Source organism: Vombatus ursinus, unplaced genomic scaffold, assembly GCF_900497805.2.
Source record: "Vombatus ursinus unplaced genomic scaffold, bare-nosed wombat genome assembly UNPS02014778.1, whole genome shotgun sequence".
In the NCBI taxonomy this organism is placed as follows: Eukaryota; Metazoa; Chordata; class Mammalia; order Diprotodontia; family Vombatidae; genus Vombatus; species Vombatus ursinus.
The window spans coordinates 46413345-46429725 of NW_020954556.1; the positions used below are offsets into that span (position 1 = coordinate 46413345).

Here is a 16381-nt window from a genome sequence, read left to right on the forward strand (position 1 = left end):
TTTTATGGTACTAAATTACAGAGTAAGATCATGCATAAAGGGAGGAGGGAAGGAAAAAAATAGAAGGGAATATGTGGTGTACTCTAATCAAGTCAAGGGCTAACAAGGGCAAATAACTCCTATAGTCTCTTGGGAAGAAGAGAGCCTATGGAAGAATGGGGGAGGAGGCAAAGGGAAGGTTTTTAAAGGGACACAGAGGGGAAATCCTGTTTCATAGATGGGAGGGGATACCACTGACAAATATTCCCAATGGAGATGAGATATATTTTGTAAAAGGAAGTGGAGACTTGAATGGTCAGTCCATTGAGTTGGTCTGTCAGTCTTTATTTCTTGGCTACAGATGAACCAGTGACCTAAGCCCAGCACTGAAAAGAGCAGAAAAGGTTTAGCTTAGAGTTTCATTTCTGTTTGCCTTGTTTAGTGTAGTTGTTAATGAGAACAAAATTTAGGAAAAAGAGGGTGGGCTGGATCACATTTGGGACATTGCAGTGTTTTTTGTTTGTTTGTTTGTTTTAGACAGCTAGGTGGTACAGTGGACAGAATGTTGGGCTTGGAGTCAGGAAAACATGAGTTCAAATCCAGCCTCAGACACTTACTAGTTATGTGACTCTGTGCAAGTCACTTAACTCTGCCTCAGTTCCCTCAATTGTAAAATGGGTGTAGCACCTTTCTCACAGGGCTATTGTGAGGATCAAATAAGGTATATTTGTAAAGTGCTTAGCACAGTGCCTGGCACATTGTGGATGCTTAATAAATGCTTGTTAGGGACCCCGAACTGCTTCTTGCTGCCAGATACTATCATTTTAACACATATTCACAGAATCAGAACCCTCATTCATCTGATCTGTAGTAACTGGGGTTTATTGATAACATAGAAACCAAAAGATATTGTGGATATGATGCAGTCTAGGGGTGCTAGGAACCCTGAAATTCAAGGGTACAGGGCAGGAGTCTGCCTTGAAAGAATTCAACCACTCAACCCTTCTTTCAGTCAGAGACAAGGTTTATTGTGTCACCAATAGAAGCCGGTGGATTCTAAGAATCTGCAAATTTGATGAGGGTGGTACTGGTATTTTTATACAGAAAAAAACTGTAGGAAGATCTGGATGGAATTAAGGAGTGGCAAGTAACCTTGGGTGGGGCCAGGTGTAGATAAGGGAAGGAATTAAGTGGCCAGAGAGCCCCAGTGAAAGGGCAGTTAAAAAAATTATTGATTGGGATAGGCTGGGTGCGTTAGAGGAACACCAGAGATCTGGGTTCAGGGGCTTTGGGGTCCAGGGCCCAAAGACATGGTCTTTTCCTTTTAGGGGTCCAGGGTGAATCCCATCCCCATCAGACCCAGATGGCTCCGGAGGTGAAAGTGAGGCTGGTGACTTTGCACAGCCCTCTCTCACTTAAATTTAATTCACTTGTATGTCATGGTATCACTTTCCTGATATCATGGTCCTTTTCAAGAACGAAGGACAAACAGCAGCAGCCCTTGTATCCCTAGCACCTGGTACAGTTCCTGGTATGCAGTCTATGCTTAATCAAAGTTCATTGATTGATCAATTGATAAGCATATTGATTTAAAGCTGGCAGAGACTTTCGGGGGCATCTAATCCAACCTCCTTATTTCACAGGTGAAGAACAGATTGGTGAAAAGTGACTTGCTGTAGGTCACAGAGGTGGTGTCAGAGCATTCAAATCTAGGTCCTCTGATGTAAGCAGTCTTTCCTACTGCACCACACTGCCTTCCTTTCACAAAAGTATCAATCTTAACTAAGTGGATTCCTTTGCTTTCAATACAGCAATAATGACTAGTTTAGGTTAGGATAAACACAGGGCTTTGTAGAATTCTTTGGATATCAGGGGCTTATGGATTTATATCATTCTACCTTTTTCTACCTATATATCCCCCCCTCCACTCTGTTCTTGCCTCTTGGGAAAGGGGTCTAGCACAACTAGCCTGCATTAATAATAATAGCTAGTATTAGTATAGCCTTTTAAGGTTTGCAAAGTACTTTACAAATGTTAGTTTGTTTTACCCTCACAACAATCCTGGGAGGTGGGTGCTATTATTACCTCCATCTTACAGTTGAGGAAACTGAGGCAGAAGGTCACACAGCCAATAAGTGTCTGAGACTTGATTGTAACTCAGGTCTTTCTGATTCTGGGTCTCACACTTTATCTACTGCCTAGCTGCTTCTGTAATAAATTTCTCCAGGGTGACAAAAAGAAAATAAATCTGGACATAGGCATTAACCCAGATCACCTGTGTATGAGTTCTGGGGATAGGAGAAAACTCACTTAACCAATGTAAGTTTCCTTTCCTCATGTATAAAATGTAAATAACAATACACTTCTTACCTTATAGGGCTGTGAGAGGAGCACCCAAGCTGCTCTCCAACTTTGAGCTATTTTTATATTTATAGGGATCAATACCTTCAGCTAAAGAAAGAAAACTCGAAAGCTCTCATTTCAGCGAACAGTCAGAGCTGGGTGAGAATTTGAAGAGGCTGGGGAATGGAGGTGAAAACAACTTCCTTAAAATCACTTGCACACTCAGGTTTTCCACTTTGCCTAGGGGCAAAAAAGGCCCTGCTCAGGGAGCTAATTTGCCTAAACTTGGCAAAGTGAAAGGTTGAATTCTAGTCAACTGTTTGTATCTGGGGAAGGGAGGAGCAACTTGGAACTCAAAATGTAATAAAAAAAAAATTTTAATGCATCAAAAAAAACCAGTTTGTGTTTGGGGTATATTTTTATGTGTTCATGGGCTGCCAACTTCCCATTTTAACTGAAATTTCCAGTTTGTTTAAGAATTCTGTTTTTAGACACAAGTGTGTATCTGTGTGTACAGCCTTGTCAATAACTTTCTGCTTGTGGGTCAAGACAAGTAAAAAGTTATGTAATGTGAATAATAAGACACTGAATTAGTGTAAAGATTAAATTACAGTAAATTAAAAAAAAAAGAATACTGTTTTTAGACAGACCCTGTAGGTCCTGAGAACAATGAGAAAGCACCGTTGTATCTGTGAGTCTTGGCATACCCTTCTGGGCTGTGATAGTATTCTAGGCACTGCTTTCTACACAGGCTAATGGAGGATCCTTAAACCCAAATCACTCTGGCTTTCAGAGACTGACCAACAATAGGTCCCAGCCCAAGCCTCACTAGGTCAGTGTTTGGGCCCTGATGGCTCAGAGTGAGTGAGTGTAAATAGCAATTGTTTCTGTTTTGGCCAGAAACCCTGGGGGTCTCTCCTTCCCAGACTGATTTATTTTTTTGACTAGGTAAAAGAGGCCATTCTTTGCCACATTTCTTACCTAGCCTTAATCACCGATTGGGCATTGTCTCAGTCAAACTGAGACCTAGGAAAGACCTTAGCTTAAAAAGGCCAAGGTTTCCCAATGCATCTGGTACCATCTCCAGTCATCCGGATCTATATCTTGCCACTGTACCCAGATGGCTCCCGAGGAGAGAGTGAGGCTGGTGACCTTTCACAGCCCTCCCTCGCTTTGAGCACGAAGGACAACCAACAGCATTAGAGAATACAGGGTGGAGTGGAGAAGGCCGAATCAGAAGCTGAGGATGCGGAAAGCTGATTAGGTTAGCATTTTTCCTTTAGTTTCTGTCCAGGTGAGCCCCTTGACATGAGGAGACAAGAGACATGAAGTTATCTCAGTAGTTCATATTAAAGCGATATATAAAGGGCACCTAGGTGGCATAGTAAATAAAGCAGCAGGCATGGAGTCAGGAAGAACTGAATTCAAATCCTACCTCAGATATTTACTACCTGTGTGACCCTGGGCAAGTCACCTAACCCTGCTTGCCTCAGTTTCCTCATCTGTAAAGTGACCTAGAGACAGAAATGCCAGACCACTCCAGTATCTTTACCAAGAAAACCCCAAATAGGGTGATAAAGAGTCAGACACAACTGAAATGATTGAATAAGAACAATAACAGCATACATATCCAAAAATCAGCCACTTGCCTATAAATCTTGTGGCACTGAAGGGTTCAAAAATGAAAAAAAGTTACAGGCATTGCTGGACAAACATTGTTAAAGCAATAAAAGACATGAAAAGAGAGTGGTCCATGTGAGTGTGGTGAAAGGCCTGGGATAAGTGTGTTTTATTTGCCATCAAGGGGCCCAACAAGGGGGCACCTGGAAGTGATGTCAATCACAGACAATATTCCTATCCCTCACAATAGTCAATGCCCCGCCCCGTCTCCCCCCAACTCAGAGGCTTTGAAAATGATTGTCATGGGACCCACTTCCAGTTTTCACCTTTAGCCTGACTTCAGAACAATGCCGAGATGTTCATAGAACAGAGTTCAAAGATAAGTCAAGGCCACATCCAGTGAGCGAAAATGAGATGATTTCTCCTTGTATAGCGATTTTTGCTATATATAAGTGCCTGCTTTGAAAAAAAGTACAAAACCTCTGAGCCATGTTTAATTCACTATGAACCAAACTCTTTTTGGACAGGAGAGGGTGCTGCAGGTACAATTCTGGCCAGTATTGTCGATTTATCATCTTTCCACAGCACTGACAAAATAAAAATGTATCCCATCATGAAAGAAGACAGAAAAGTGGGAGAGAAAGAACAAGAGAGAGAGAGAGAGAATTCTGGTCCTAAACTCTTCAAATATTTATTTTCCTGAGTCCCAATATAAATTCATTGGGATTTGCTAAGGTACAAGCTGTGTGATCATCCAGGCCAATGGGTTAAGTTGCATAGTGGCAAACTTAAAGACAATATAAGGAAAATATTCTTAATGATTAGAGCTACCCAAAAGTGAAATGGGCTTCCTTGGAAATAGTCAATTCCCTCACATTGAAGGTCTTCAAGTGGAATCTGACTGATCTCTTGTGAATGATGTTGTATCCTCATGGGCTGACATAAGGAAAAACTTCCTAATGATTAGAATTAACCCCAAAAGGAATAATTTTTAAACACATTTTTCCAATTTCATATAAAAACAATTTTAATCCTAATTTTTTACAATTTTGAGTTCCAAATTCTATCCCAACCTCCCTCCTCCCTCTCTGAGAAGGCAAGCAATTTGATAAAGGTTATACATGTGCAACTATGCAAAACATATATCCATATTAGTCACGTTATGAAAGAAAACAGACTTAAAAAAAAATAAAGGTTTTTTTTAAAGTATGCTTTGATCTTCAGACTCTATCAAGTTCTTTCTTTAGACGTGAATAATATTTTTCATCTTAAGTCCTTCAGAATTGTTTGGGATCTTTGTATTGCTAAGAACAGGTAAGTCATTCACAGTTGAGCATCATAAATTATTGCTGTTACCATGTACAATGTTCCCTTGGTTCTGCTCACTTCACTTTGCATCAGTTCATTTAAGTCTTCCCAGATTTTACTGAAACTATCCTACTCATCTCTTCTTGTAGCTCAATAATATTCCATTACAATTATATACCACAACTTGTTCAGCTCTTCCCCAACTGATGGGCATCCCTTCAATTTCTAATTCTTAGCCACCACAAAGAGAGCTACTATAAATATTTTTGTACATATGGATCCTTTATTTAAAAAATTTCTTTGGGATACAGACCTAATAGTGGTATTGCTAGGTGAAAGAGTGTGCAGTTTTATAGCCCTTTGGACATAGTTCAAAAAGAATAATTATAATAATAGCTCACATTTATATAGTGCTTTAAGGTTTGCAAAGTGATTTCCGAATATAATCAGTCTCTTTTTATCCTCACAACCACCCTGGGAGGTAGGTGCTATTATTATTCTCATTTTATAGATGAAGAAACTGAGGCAAACAGAGGTTAAGTGACTTACCCAGGGTCACACACCTAGCATGTGTCTGAGATAGGATTTGAACTTAGGTCTTCCTGACTCCAAGTTCAGCATTCTATCCATTGGCCACCTAGCTGCCTGATTCTATACCCTTTTGTATAAAAAGGTGAGAATGCTATCTCCGTACTTCCAAGACTCCTGTGAGAACTAAAGGGGGGGATGTCCGTGAGTCAGTCACCTTCTGTTCCTCCAACAGAGGGCTTTACATCAGGACAACAAGGCTGGCGTTAGCAGTACTGGTCGGCATGCAGTGTTACTTAATGATGTGGCACTTTGGAAACAGATTGGCTTGGAGGCAGTTGCTTTGACTGATTAGGTGAAACAGCTTGGATTTTAAGATGGTCTCTACCCATTTCACAAAGATGCTGTGATGAAAGCTCTTGGTAAAATGCATAGTAATTTCTAAATGGGAGATATTATTATTCATCATTGTTTCCAGTGGAGTCCTACCAAGATGCCTCATCATGATATGGAGGTGACAGGTTCCTTAAAGCTGTGCCAGTGGATTGCCACCTCTGACAGGTCCTCAGTAGGCCTAGGGATGGACTGCATGTCTCTTATGCTAATTAAGCTCAGAAAGCATCATCACCACATTGGCTGCCCAGGTAATGCATCTTTTTCATCCTTTTCCTCCAAACAACTTACATTGATTTTTGTTTTTGTTTTTGTTTCCTCGATATCTGGTACAATGCCTAGCATGTAGTCAGTGCTTAATAAATACTTATTGATTGACTGATTGATTGGTGTCCTGAACTCACTATTATTAACATATATTTTTTTATTGGTCAACAAGCAAGAGACAGGAGAGTGGACCATAGTGGACAGAGAACCGGCTTTGGAGTCAAGAAGATACAGATTCAAATCTCTCCTCTGACACACACTGGCTGTGTGACTCTGAACAAGTCTTTTAACCTGTTGGTAACTCTCTGAGATGATAAATTGCAAAGATCTGACCTTCATTGCTAGAGAGAGTTTCCTCTTCCAGGTATTCCCTATACCAGTGAAATCACAGATCCAACCCCCTGTTGGCCAATGAATACTTCTTTTGTCTGTAATTTCATAGGGATAAGTACTCCCTCGCAAGTCACCAGTCATTCAGGAGGTGGTCTTTGCAAGCAAGTTGTGGCAACACCTGGAGGACTGGAAAGGGGATAGGTGCCCTTGATGTAGATCTGAAAATTAGGACCATCTTCACTCATTCTTATAGGGGTACGTACCCCCACTGAATCTTCAAAGACCTAGAGGAAGGCCTTCAATTCTTTATACCGAGGTGTAAATGATTGCCACCAAGCAAGCTGCTTGCTGTTTGGCCTTCATTCTCTAAGAGGACCAAGACATCAGGGAGGTGATGCCATGACATGTGAGTGAGTTAGATTTGAGTGACGGAGGTACCAGGTAAGACCTTCCCTCAGAGAAACAGAGAAGAGGAAAACATTGATAGCCTAAAGAAAGGGAGTGGGACGTTGTGCAATGACTGACTTTGATAGACTTAGTCCTTCTTAGCAATGCAAGGATCTAAGACATCCCCAAAAGTCTCACGATGGAAAATACTATCCACATCCAAAGAAAGAACTATGGAGTTTGAATGCAGATCGAAGCATACTATCTGCTGTTTTTTTTCTTCTGTTTTATTTTGTTCCTTCTGTCTTGTGGTTTCTCCTATTGGTTGTAATTCTTCTTCATAACATGACTAATGTGAAAATATGTTTAATAGGAATGAATGTATATGTAGAGCCTATATCAAATTGCACACTATCATGGGGGGGAGGGGGAGAGAATTTAAAACTCAAAAGCTTATGGAAGTGATTGTTGAAAACTAAAAAAAAAAAATTGATCACCATTAAAAAAAAAAAAGAGTGGGAAACAGAGACAGGATCTGCTACTGAAAGGCAGCATAGTTAAAGCTGAAGGGGCATCATCTTTGCCATTTACCTCCTCCATGATCATGGACAAGTCCCTTCATTTCTCTGGATCTGTTTCCTCATCTGCAGAATTGTTGGGGAGGGGTGGAATAAATTACATTGAGGGTCCCTTCTAGCTGTGTTTTGAAACAATCCCACAATTACATTTAGACTTTGGAAATGAAAAATCTCAATTCCATAGTTAATCAATCGCTAATCTCTGAATGGCAAGGCTGCCCCCTGGTGGCTTCGTCCTGGAACAGCTCATCAGGAACAATTTTCAAGTCCTTTTTCACTGACAGCCCCAGGAAATTGTGATTCATGTCATCTGTAGCTTCACCCGTCACCAGGGGAGAACAGAGAACCATGAAGTCGTGGAAGACAGGAGGGTGGGAGATGTCTCGGGACTTAGTTTCACGGGTATAGTGATGGATGGGCAGTCAGCTCATCGCTGTTACATCCAGTTTCTGACTTTTGAGGTGACATTCGAACAGTTAATGCAAAGTGATGTTGACAGGGGCATTCCACTCAGAAAAGGGGAATTAGCTGCAAAATGAGGAAGGGTAACTAAAAGTAATCCATCAAGTGACAAGTAACTGTGGGGAATAAAGAAAATACAGTGCCCTTGAGAGGGCACTCAAGAAAACTTTCTACCTTACCCCAGACATATTCTAATACCATTGACCAATCCCTTCCCCTGGACTCTCTTCTGTCTTAGCTTCTCTGTTGGTTCTTCTCCTACCTTGATGACCATTCTTTTTTTTTTTTAATTGTTTCCTCATAGAAAATAAATTTTTTTAAAGTATCATATATGGAATTGCAAATCTTTATTATGTACAACTTGCTTTTGCCTTTAAAAGTATATAATATAAATAATAAATACATTTAAATATAGAAATAATAATATAATAAATTCAATATGTAACATTCAAAGCTGTCCTATTTGTATTTCTTTCTGGTCTTCTTTCTTTTATGTTCTATCGATTTTTTAAAAATGCTTCGATGAATCCTCTTTTCCTTCTTCAGCTTTTCTTTATTTTTTTTCTTTCCTTCCTCTCTCTTTCTTTCCCCTCCCTTCCTCCCTCCCTTCCTTCCTTCCTTCTTTCCTTCCTTCCTTCCTTCTTTCCTCTCTATTGCAAGTTCCTCTTTCTCTCCCACCTCCCTGGTCCCTGATTGTGCCATCATCTTCACCTTCTGTCTTTTGTAATTATAGACTCTGCTCCTGGAACTTCTCTGGGCTTTGAGAAACCAGTTTTGGCCTTATCTTGCATAGATCCAGGCTTCTACAACACTTCCCCACCATTTCCCTACCTCCTTCCACTCCATTTTCAGCTCCCCTTTATTGAGATATTGTAAGGTCAGGAATTCCCCTGGCTGGTGAACCCTATACCTCCCCCATAACTATGGGGTGTTCTTTTTATATCAAAAGAAGAGGCCATGGAGCTTTAGCTTGATCATAGGTAGGAGTAATCAATCGTTATGAATACTTATAAACAGGCAATCTTTGGTCTGGGGTGGCAGCCAGACAGTTCTGTGGATCCCCAAAAATCCCCATGGTAATTATAGAAAACAGACAAAGGCAGGAGGAGCTAGAGTGCATCACTTCTGATTGGTGAATATTTTTGGTTTTCTGCTTAGTAATGATCTTGGGAGTTAAGCCAATGTTATGCCCAAACGTAAGTTTGCATATCGATCATGGCATGGTCACATATAGGTCACAATATTCTTGTTTTGGTTTTGACTTAGAGTCTAAAATATAATTCAGTATCTAAGTTATGATTGTAAACAGGTCACCATGTCTGGGCTTCCACCTTTCATAGAAGTGAAGTTTTTATGGTTTTTCATTTATTATTGTATTTTATGACTTTTTCCCAATATGAGCCTATGATTGTCTTCCCCCATCAGAATATAAACTCCATGACAGCAAGGACTATCTTACTTTGCTTGTATGTGTATCTCTAAATCTTAGCACAGTACCTGGAACATAATAAGAACTTTAAAAAGATGCTTTTTTTTTCTACCTACCTACCTACCTACCTGCCTACCTACCTGTGTGCCTGTCTGTCCACCTGTCCATACATCCATCCATCCATCTATCTATCTATCTATCTGTCTGTCTGTCTATCTGTAGGTAGTGTATGGGGTGTTCAAGCAGGACTAGCACCTCTGGTGTGAGGGCTTACCAAGCCCTTTTCAGGGCTGCTTATCCACTTTTGGTGTCCACCTGGCACTTACCTCTTACCTGTGGCTCCAAGAAGCTGTAGCATGCACAGTGACCACACCCAGGTAAATTGTCTTGGCAGATGGGCTAAACCAGGTTGAGGGTAACTGAGGCCTCAAACCAATTCATAATTCCAACAGTAGTGCGTTAGTATGCCTGTCCTCTAATATCACCTCCAAGAGCTGTCATTTTTCTTTTCTGTCATGTTTGTTACTGAGGTAGGACCTAAGAACTATTTTAATTTGTATTTTTTATTAGTTACTTGTCACATTTTTCTTATGGTTACTTATAGTTTGGATTTCTTCCTCATATTCTTTGATGATTTATCTATTGGGGGATGGCTCTTATTCTTACATATTTGGAACAATTCCCTATATATCTTGGGTATCAGATCTTTATCAGAGAAATTTACTACAAATATTTATCCCTGTTGACCATTTCCCTTCCAATGCTAGCTATCACTTTTGTTTTGAGCAAAAGCTTTTATAAAATTGTCTCCTATGATCATCTCTATCCTTTGTTTGTTCAAGAATTCTTTCCCCTATCCATTATCGTGAAAGGTATCTCATGTCCTAAGCTTCTCATTCCCTATTCTCATTCCCTATTCATCACCACTTCTAGCACCTCATACCCACCAAGGCAACATGGCACCATTATTATGATTCATCATGGTGGGTCAATACCCAGACCCCTATTTTGCAGGTTTTACCTTTCTTGAGCTTAGGGTGATTGATTTATTTGATGGGAGCTCAGGGAACATGGTGTGTCAGCTTTATTACCCAGACTCCTCTGGCATCATCTCACTAAATAAGTTTAATTCTTGCTCCTCTAATTGGTTTATGATATGACTTTTCTATGCATGTCATGTATCCATTTGGAGTTTAACATAGCATATGTTGCGAGCTGTCAGTCTACACTTGATTTCTGTCAAATTACTTTTCAGTTTTCCTAGCAGTTTTTGTCAGATGGTGACCCCTTACCCAAATATCTGGAGTCCTTGGGTTAACAAACAATATGCCCTTGTGTTCAATGTTGCTTCTGTTTCTTCTGTAACTAATCTGTTCTACCGACTAACTTTTTTTATTTTTTAACCAGTATCAAATTATTTTGATAATTACTGCTTTGAAATGAAATTAGATAATACCTTTAAAGTACTTCACAAACCTCAAGATGCTATATAAACCTTACTATTATTGTCAGTGGAGTAGAGTTTGAGAGTTGGTGCTGTTAGTTGGCTCCTCTCCCTTCCCAGGGTTTTCCATTATTTTCTTCGATATTCTTCGCCTTTTGTTCTTCTGAATGAATTTATTACAGTCAAGGTCAGTGTTGTTTTTGTGGCCAATTTCCCTTTTTTTGTTTTAAATAACTTTTTAACACAATTCAGATTAAACATTTTTAATTGCATGCTATGCCTTTTTTCATTATTATTCTTTCTCCTTGTTTATTCTTCAGTGATAGTGGAACCACCACACTTAAGAAATAAAAATGAAACTAGAGAGCACAAAGATGGGAAAAGTAACCAGACTGAACTGATCTTAGTGGTAGCAGCAGCTAGTATTTAACTAGTGTTTAAAGGTTTGCAAAGCACTTTACAGATATCTCATTTTATCTCCATAACAACCTTGAAAGGTAGGTGCTATTATTATCCCCATTTTACAGATGAGAAAACCGAGGCAGACGGAAGTTAAGTGACTTGCCCAGGATCACACAGCTAGTAATTGTCTGAGGCAGGATTTGAATTCAGGGCTTCTGACCAGCTCCAGTGTTCTATCCACTGAACCACTAAGCCACTTCTGTAAATATTAAGGAGGTGCAATGTTGGAGACAATACTGTTATGAGAGCATTGAGTGACCAATGTACAAGCATCTAAAGGAGGGGAAAATATTACAGGTGTGAAAAAAATCTTGGACCTTATTAATAGTGGGAAGAAAGGTAACTGAAAAAGCATTGGTATATACTGACCTGTATTCCTGCTCTCTTATTTATACAAAATATTTATGAAGGTCATTTATATACAAATTGAGGATATTTTTATTAGAATTTTAATAGGGCTTTCACAGATGATATTCAATCATTGACCACATCTTTCAATTCAGGCTTTCAGTTGTGTGACTCTTTGTGACCTCATTTGAGGTTTTCTTGGCAAATATATTGGAGTGATTTGCCATTTCCTCCTCCAGCTCATTTTACAGATGAGGAAACTGAGGCAAACAGGATTAAGTGACTTGCCCAGAGCCACACAGCTAAGTGTCTGAGGCCAGACTCATCTTCCTGACTCCAGGTCTAGCACTTTATTCACTACGCCACCTACCTGCTTTAGCATATCACAATTAACTGAAAAATGTACAAAAAAATAGAAGAATCTATTATTCTTTTGTTTGTTGATTATGGGGAAAAAAGATTTGTTAGACCAAGATGCCACCTCACCAGCTCTTTTAAAGAAAAATATCTCTCATCTATCTGTCAAGGTCATTCAGGACTACTTGTAAGAAACAATCCTGCTCAATGACCTTGCGGTAATAAATACAAGTGAGGCATGAAACAGGGAAATGCATGCTCATCAGAGTTATTCACCAGTAGGAATGAAGGGAATCCAGGTTGAAGTGGGATTCCCTGTGGATGCGCAGTTCTTACAGATGATCCTGTTTATAGATAACATTGTGCTGATTACACCAAGACCCAAGACATTAGGTTACAGAGCATCCTGGAAGAGACTCATAATCATGCAAAGGGATTTGCCCTGTCTATCCACATGGGAAAGATCAAATGGATGAAGGATGTTTATTGCCCAGATTTCAATATGAACTTGGATGGATACCTTATAGGGCTTGTCCAGTATATGTATGAGCAACACACATTGTAGATGGGCTGGGCTCAGAGTTGAAAAGGAGGAACAGAACAGGTTAGATTATTTGGGTGCAAATTGCAAGCTCAGAGGAATTCTACTGATATATAATCACAGAATTTGAGAATCAGGAGGAACTTCAATGGCCATCCCATGCCAAAATACACAAAAAAAGAAATCACTGCTATAACATACCTGACAGGTGGCCACCTAGCTTCTACTTGGGGACCTCCAAGGAAACATAACCTATTATTTCTCAAGACAACCCACAAGGTTTATTTAGATTTTAGCAAAGCATTGACTAAAGTCATGCTATCTTTGTAGACAAGATGCAGATGTTAATTAGACAGTAGGACAGTAAAGGAATTCAAATCTGGTTTAATAGCAGGCCTCGTGAAGCAGTCATTAATAGTTCAATGTCAACTTGGAAGGAGTAGAATGCCCCAGGGATCTATGCTGGGCCTTGTGTTATTTATCTTTTTTTTGGGGGGGGGCTAGGCAATGGGGTTAAGTGACCTGCCCAGGGTCACACAGCTAGTAAGTGTTATGTGTCTGAGGCCAGATTTGAATTCAGGTCCTCCTGAATCTAGGGCCGGCGCTCTATCCACTGTGCCACCTAACTGCCCCTATTTATCATTTTTACCAATGACTTAGATAAAGGCATAAATGGCATGCTTATCAAATTGGCAGATGATGTAAAGTTGGAAGGGATAGCCAACATATGGAATGATGAGTTTAGGGTCTGATGCAAAAAAAAAATCTCAACTGACTAGAATGATGAGTCCTCTCTAATAAGATGAAACTTACTAGCATTAAATGTTATTTTATACTTTTGTTAAAAAACATGACTTCACAAGTCCAACATAGGGGAGACACATAGAAAGCTTCTGAAAAAGATCTATGGGCTTTAGTGTGCTAATTTAATATGATTCAGTGAGGCAATATGGTAGCCAAGAAAGCTAATGTAATCTTAGGCTGCATTAAGAGAGGTGTGGCATCCATGACTAGGAAGATGATGATCCTGTCATACTCTACCCTGCTCAGAACACATCTGGAGTATTATATTCAATTCTGTTGCCACATTTTAGGGAGCCATGGATGCCTTAGGGATGAGATGGAGAATATCCAACAGAGGGCAACAAAGATAGAAGGAAAAACAAAAACAAAACAAAACAAGCCTTGAGCTATGACAATCAATTGAAGGAATTGAAGATCCCCAGCCTTGAAAAGAGGTTTAGGGGGTACAAAATGATTGCCATCAAATATTTGGAGGGATGCCATATGGAAAAGACATTAAACATGTTCTTCTTGGCCCCAGAGGACAGATTGGGAGCAATGAATGGGAGTTGCACATGGTAGATTTAGTCTTAACGTAAGGAAAAACTTCCATGTAGTTAAAGCTATCTAAAATGGAATGAGTTACATTGGGATGTAGTAGGTTCTCTTTCACAAGTGGTCTTGAAGTAAAGACTAGAAGGCCATTTGTCCAGTATATTGAAAACCAGCTTGTTGTTTAAGTATGGAGTAGATGGAATGGCTTCTGAGCTCCTTTCCAGCTTTGTGATTGTGAGGCTTTGTTATCCTATGTGATATGGAGATGAAGAGATAGGCCATTGGCAACCTGAGAGAGCAGATTCAGTGTGGTTGGCAGTCATTTGCAAGGCTGTGAAAAGGGAGTGGCAACCAGCTTAGATGAGTTTGTCTAGGAGTTTGGTTAAGAAAGAGAGGTTATATAAAATAATTTAGGGAGGCATGCCAGGATCAAGTAATGGATAGAGGAGTGCTGGGTATGTCTGTGGGCAGCAGGGAAGAAATCCGTATATAAGGAGGAGAGATGAAAGATGGGAGGGAGAATCTCCAAAGAGACAAGTTCCTGAAGGAGATGGAAAGGACCAAAAGCATAAGCACAAGCAGGGAGATAATAGGAGCATAGATTTCAAGCTAGAAGGGATCTCAGAGACCATGGAGTTGAACCCCCTTTTTTTAGAGATGAGGAAACAGGACTTGGGAGGTTTAGTGACTTGCCAAGGTCAGTCAGGTAGCAAGCATCAGTAGGATCTGAACCCAGGTGCTCTGGACCACTCCTGATAAGAAGAAAGGCTGCTTTTCCCTTGTAGACTGAAGCAAAGCACAGAAAATGGGGCCAAGTAGAGGGATTTTGAGGTGTGGAGTGGAGGGGATAGGGAGCTCATTGTGCGGTGGTCTCCATGTCCTCAGTAATGTGGGAGGTAAGGTTTTCTGCAAAAAGGAAATACAGATATACAGATAGTATATGAGGCTTGAGGAGAGAAGAGAATCCCAGAATAGGGTCCGTAAGTGAGTGGGATAGTCAATCATGGAAGAATGAAAGTGTTTCCATGCTTCAGTGAGGAGTCCAGAATGAGTTCATATCCAGACTTAGAAACTTATTTAGCTGTGTGACCCTGGGCAAATCACTTAACATTCCTCAGCCTGTTTCTTCATCGGTAAAAGGAGGATAATCATAGCACCTGTCTTTCAGGGTCATTTTGAGGATAAAATGAGAAAATATTTGTAAAATACTTTGCAAACTTTCAAGTGCCATATGAAGGCTAGCTATCATTATTATAAATCTGTAGTGGACCCAAAAGTACTGAACTCCAACAGAGTTCAGGAGCAGAGTAGGAGCGAAGTAGTACGATGGTAGTAATGGGCTGTATTACCTCTCATAAAACACTGTCACAGCCAGTCTCATTTGATCTTCACAACAACCCCATGGGTTAGGGGGCTATTATTATTCCCATTTTACAGATAAGGAGACAGAAACTCAGGGAAGTCAAGTAACTTGCCCTAAATCCCACAGCTAGTAGGAGGTGGAATTGGCAGGGCTCAAACCTAGATCTCATGACTTTTTGTCCAGTGATTTTCCCCCTTATTGCACTACAGTGTTTGGTTAGGAGAAAATTCTAGTCTATGCAGAATTTTTTAAAAGTGTGTTAGGAATATAAAGTGGTAAACATGCAACTTGGCACCAACTCCACAGGCTGCTGCCAAGTGTTTTTAAAGCTCCTAAGAGCAAATAAAATGTAAGCAATTATTATGAAAAAATAGACATAAAAAACCCAATCTAATTCCTGGAGTTAGGCTTTTTAGCATATTGAGTGGCAAGGATGTGAATTAAAGATACACGATGCCGCAACTGGGCAATGGTGATGTCTCCCTACCCTATGCAGACACTTTCATTACTGCAGCACTGAGTAGAAGCTGACAGGAAGCAGCTTCATTTCTCATTGCCAGAATGTCTGAAAATTCCATTGCAGTGGTAGGAAGTTCCAACAGAAAAGTGACTTTGCTGAAACAGGAGGAGAAGCTGTTGGGATGTTTGAGGGGAAGGGTATTGAAAAGCTTGCAGAGGACAAAGATGGGGCGCCGGAGAGCCATAGTTCTGTTTGTACAGCAGCGGCAGGGGTACTGAAGCCCCTAATCCAGTCTTTATGGAAGATGAGGGCTGTGCTGTTTTATAATGAAGTCAGCTCTCAGTTTAAGAAGTGGAGAAAGTGGCCAGAAGGGGGAGACAGAGAGCCAAAATCCATTCTGAATAAACTCTTCTAGAATAAATCAGAGCTGAGAAGATTGGG

General features: G+C 40.2%; 1 long non-coding RNA gene across 1 annotated transcript in view; it reads left to right on the forward strand.

The window, feature by feature from the left end:
• The window catches only part of LOC114045186, a 57071-nt gene extending 54493 nt beyond the window's left edge, over positions 1-2578 (forward strand). Inside the window, exon 4 of the long non-coding RNA XR_003569348.1 lies at positions 2415-2578. This is a non-coding gene — a long non-coding RNA (uncharacterized LOC114045186). The remainder of the gene's footprint in view (positions 1-2414) is intronic.
• The last annotated feature ends 13803 nt before the right edge of the window (positions 2579-16381 follow it).